The sequence below is a fragment of the Ambystoma mexicanum genome, chromosome 2p (assembly GCF_040938575.1).
Source record: "Ambystoma mexicanum isolate Mex_15411 chromosome 2p, UKY_AmexF1_1, whole genome shotgun sequence".
In the NCBI taxonomy this organism is placed as follows: domain Eukaryota; kingdom Metazoa; phylum Chordata; class Amphibia; order Caudata; family Ambystomatidae; genus Ambystoma; species Ambystoma mexicanum.
Genome location: NC_090923.1, coordinates 1,193,524,887 through 1,193,530,521, shown reverse-complemented (window position 1 = coordinate 1,193,530,521; position 5,635 = coordinate 1,193,524,887).

Genomic DNA, 5,635 nt, shown 5'->3' with positions numbered 1-5,635 from the left:
TCGCTCATGAATAGTGTGGATTGGATGTTGAGACACCGTTTCCATACCCCCTCTTCATGATATATAATAGAGTTCGCATTCAGTGGCACAAGGAATTTTGCTCTCAATGACTCTAGTGACACGCACTCCATGACTAAGGCCCTCATTACGACCCTGGCGGAAAGGGGTTTACACCGGCGTAATGCATGGCGTACCTTTCCGCCAGACTACGAGTTCCCGTAGCGCCATGGCGATTTTTACGGCTGCTTTTTGCAGCCGGAAAAATCCATGGCGCTACGGGACTTGTTGTTAATTACGCCACCGTAATTTACGGTGGCGTAATTAACGCCTTCCCCACTCCCATTATACCCTATGGGGCAAAAATGGGAATGGGGAAGGGTAAATGGGGATTGGGGACTTACCGCCCCGCCAAGGGCGGAATGGGGCGGTAAGTCCGCCAACCCCCATGGCGGAGTTGGCAGCTTTGCGCCATGGACCATGGTGCAAATTGCACCATGGTTCTCCGCCAGGGTCGTAATGAGGGCCTAAGTGTTTTAAGGTCTCCAGCTTCTTCGAGCAGAACCTACAACTAGCTAAATCCACCAAGATCAATGATCTCCTCACTAATATTTCTCTAGTGGGTAGCACATTCCATCAAGCCCTTAGGAGGGTGCCTCTATAAGATCTATTTGGAAATTGTAGCATAACCTTTGTAAGTGAACCTCAGGTTCTATGTTCATGATTTAGATGGATTAAAGAGGGATAAGAGTGAAATTGTCAATGGTCTGCGAGCAGTCAAGATCAAATAATGCGCGTTTGGCCTTCATAGGGTTAACAGACAGAGTCTCAAGAGATAAGCCAATCTCATCAAGGATACGTTCTGATCTATCCCTCAGCAAGATCAGCACCCGAGAGAGGTTCATGTTTCTTCCCATTAAATTATACAGAGTATCTGGAGTGGATGTATTGATTTTTGAGTAGAGGGAAAGACATGCCCATTGTACCCGTGCCCACATAGTGACTGTCCCTAATTCAAACTGAATTGCCGAAATGGGAACTGCAAATTTCTCCTCCAAATGCGTTCCATTTATGATAGTGCCTTGCTCGCATATGCAATCGGCCAGACCTCACTGTTCGCGTCGGTCTGGATAAGGGCTGCCCCCCGACTGAACGGGCTAGCAACCACCACAGTTTCTGAGGACAAGGCCGGGTGGAAGAAGGTCATGGTATCCTCTGCTGTCAGCACCCCCTTCACGTCCTCAAATGCTGTATGCTCAAGGGGTCCCCACTGCCACGTAGTGTCTTTCTTGGTTAGGGCCCGCAGAGGCTACGACCGGGATGCAAGGTTTCTGATGAACTGGCCACAGTACGTGACCATCCCCAAGAAGCTTCAGACCTCGGACACATTCTCTGAGGCCGTGCCTTGTGCCTCGTGAGCTTCCGAGGATCTGGTGACACACACCCTTCTTTGAATACAAATCCAAAGAATTCAATGGTTGTCTTGAGGAACTCAGACTTGTCCTTATGCAGAGTTAACCTGATTGCCTGCAGCCGTTCTAAAATCTTCACCAGTCTGTCCAGGTGCTCCGCCTCCATTCTGGCAAACACCAGGATGTCATCAATAATGTTTAGGATGCCATCCAAGTCAGCGAGGGCTCCGCTGATAACATTCTGAAACACCTCTGCAGCAGATGACACACCAAAACTCAGGCGTTTGTACCTGTAGAGACCACGGTGTGTGGTGAAAGTTGTTGTGTACTGCGAATCCAGATGTAACACCACCTGATGGTACCCACCCCAAAGATGAGTTTTGAGAAGAAGCGTGCCCCCCTGCAGTTCTACAATTATATCATCAATCGTGCGGGTGGTATGTCTTTCGCGCTTAATCGCCTTGTTTGGGAGCCTCATGCCCACACAGATCCATACAGAGTCAGGTTCCTGGCAATGACAATCGGGGACACCCAGGGGGTCGGCCATCCACTTTCTCGATTATATCCAACTCCACCAGACTGTCCAGCACTTTATTCACAAGGTCCTGCAGTTGAAATAGGACTCGGTGGTGTTTCAGCGCAATGGGTTGTATCGACTTGTCGATATGCAGCCCTACCGGGTCACCCGCCATGCGGCCAATTCCTTTGAATAGCTGGCTGTATTTTGCCAGAAGCCCCTGAACGTCCTCCACATACACTGAGTGCCTCATCCACTGCACAAATCAGGAGGGTTTTACTGCTGATGATTGTTACGTAGAACTGGGCCTTGATGGACAACCCTCCGTGCTCTATGTTGGCTACAAACGCCCCAACCAGAGGGATCGGTTGCACGCCCTCGGCTTCTGTAACTTGGGCGGCACCACCAAGGCATCGTAGTGCACCCTTGCTATCACATTGACAGACGCCACTGTGTCCACCAGCACCGGCACTGTTGATTCATTCACTCTCACCAGACACCGTGGATGTCTCCGGTTGGTGATCCGCAGTGCACTGATGCTCGAGATGAAAAAGATGTACTCTTCCTCCTCTTTGTCATCCTCCTTGCGAGGGGCACCGTCCTCCCCCTGATCTATCTGGGAGACATTTGGCGGGCGCTGTGGGCTAAAGGACCCTGTCCAATCTAGTCCCCTTGATATCACCACCGGCACTGGAGCTCTGCACGTGCGGGCGTAGTGGTCAAGCACCCCACAACATGCACAAGCCTTCCCCTGCACTGGGGATTGAGCAGGGTGTGGGAGGTCATACCCACACTTTGTACACGAATCAGGGGCCCTTGCACCCCTGTCTCGCTGGCCTCCGCTTGGATATATGGCTCCTCTGCCACCTTGACCACGGCCAACAGCACACACATCGTCCACTTTCCCTGGGCGGCCAGCCACATCCATCCTTGAGGCACGCACCTCCGACACCTCTTGGCAGCGTCTGAGTTCCAATATGCGAGGCAGCGTGAGTCCCGGCTCTCGCAGCACCTGCCTGTGCAGTTTGCTAGACGAACTACCCTGTATTACCTGGTTCCTAATCATTATCTCAGGGTTATCCCAGGCACATGACAGGGACATACGGTGCAGTCGCCCGTAGAAGTCATCCAGGGACTCATCGTCCTTTTGCCTGGCGCTGCACATCACAAAACGCTTGTAATCTGAGTTGGCAAGTGGCATGAAATGCTGTCACAACGTGTCTTTAGCTGCAGGATACGTCGCATTTGCAGGTGTCAGGGACTGAAAAACCTCTGTTGAGTAGAGGGGCGTAGCCACCTTGCTGTCTTCATCTGTCTCCCCAGTGGCCTGGAAGTACATGTCGAGCCTATCAATCCACGGTCTCCATCTCGGTCCCAGGCTGGATGTAGCAACTGTGATATCAAATTCGGGCATTGGTCTGAGTGCCCGCTGCTGTCTTGGCACATTTCTCGGCAGAAGCTATTGGATGGATCAAGTCTTTCCTGAGCGAGAGAACGATGCGAGTCTTCTCTCCCTCCGCGGAGGCAGATCCCACCCCGATCTCGTGTGGTGTCCCTCAGGGCTCCTGCGTATCCCCAACTCTATACAACATTTTCACCAAGCCATTGTTCGACGATCTGGATCATCTTGGTATCACCTATACTAACTACGCAGATGATACACAGATCCTCCTCCCGCTTTCTGGGGATCATGCTAAGGACACGGAATTGGTGAACAAGGTATACCTTATCATCCAGGCATGGATGGCCACTCACGGCCTTTGTCTAAACGATGATAAGACAGAGTTGATCATCTTAGGTACCCGAGCCAATATCAAAAAACTAGGACAGGAATTTGCCTCCTTCAACATAGACAGGAACATCATCCAAGTATCCAAGGATGTTAAAACCCTGGGATTCTATCTTGATTCTACCCTATCTTTTGACAAACAGCTAAAATCCCTTGCCTCCTCCACAGCCTACACGTGCAAACTGATTAGAGCCAGTAAACCTTTCCTCTAATTCTTTCCAGAGTAGATTATTGTAATGCCCTATACTCTGGAGCTAATAAAAAAATAACCCAGAGACTACAAACATTACAAAATAACGCCTTGAGAGCGGCACTAGGCATTAACAAACAGTCCCATATCTCGTCCACCAGACGACATCACAACTGGCTGTCTACAGAGAACAAAATAAAACTCAAGATGCTATCCTTGACCCACAAAGCCCTCAATAACTCTGCCCCTAGTTACTTGTCTGACAAACTCCATAGGAGAACATCTTCCAGACCCACCAGAGCTGGTAACTTCAACTGTTTGACAATACCGAATTTTAGACTGAACACTATCGGAGGAAACAGTTTCCCAGTAAAGGCGGCTAAAACTTGGAATTCTCTACCACAAGACCTGAGAGCAGACATGCCCTACCGTTGCTTCAGGAAAAAAGTTATTCAACTCCTCACCTCGACTGACCTTTGCTGACCGGGGGCTCCTACTTCCTACGAGCATCTTGACCCCCTTGAACTTGTATACTTGCTGTAATTACTGTATGCCTGATCTGTCTAACCCAATGTAATTTTAATGTACATTTTGCCATGATGTAACCTGTAAGTTTCGTATTTCCTTGCCACTGCGCCCTGTTACCCCTGGGTCTGGCGCGCATAAAAAGTGAATAAAACAAACAAACAAACAAACAAATATGCAGCAACTGGGCCAGCTGGCACTGGTACTTGGGTGGCACCGGGTGCTGCAGCCGCTGGCCCATCCATGGTAGCGAGCGCACAGGCACCCCTTTCTAGTACTGGGGCCGCAACTCACTGACGTGCTGCTCCAGGCACAACTGCGTTCAAATGTTGAGTGTGATGATGTTGGCCAGACGCACCCCTTGCAGATACTTGTGATGATGTTCTTCCACTACCACACTGCCAGCCAAAGCCCTGTCAGGCACCCTCTCCAAATGTCTACAAATGTGAGCGTAGAGCCACGTGACACTCTAACACCCTAGGGCACTAAACAGAGTAGCCCCCCTCCATCAAAGTCCAAACAGACAGGAATAACAAAGAAGGAACTCCTAGTCCATGGATAATGTCTCCAAAGATTGAGTGGAGTGGACATAGGGGAAAATGAACAAAGGAGGATAGGCCTCCCCCAGCTCCTCACCTCACACTCAATGTCTCAGAAATGTCAAAACACTTCAAAAATGAAGAATACACAGCACAATGCTGTCCCCTATGCAGGGAATCCAATAAATGCACGTGGGGGCGCACAAGCACTCCTGGTAGGAGCTGTGACCCTCTCCACCACGTGCGCAAGATGGTGGCCGAAACCGCATGGTCACCGCCGGCTCCGCGACATGAGAATCGGAAAACGACTGATCTGCTTCCTCACCGCCTATGCCCGGGTCCATGCTGGTTTCCAGGCTTCATGACCACTGTTGAGAGTGGCCCGGCCTCTCTCAGGCCCCCGGGAGGCCCTCTGTCATAAGCACTCACATGCAGTTGTGCGTACAGTGCGGGCTCCATGGTCGCTCTGCCGCAGCCGTGGAACGCCCCCTTTATTTAAAGCACAGGCGGTGGAGTTGCGTCACTCCGCCGCGTGTGTACGCCCTTAAAGCAGGTGTTTCCTTTTTGAAAGCAGCTGTAATTGCTCTTGGCATTAATAACAAAAGCCGGCTTCCCGGCATGCAACTTCACTTGAAGGTCGTCACTTCCTGTCCTGGCTGCTGCAGT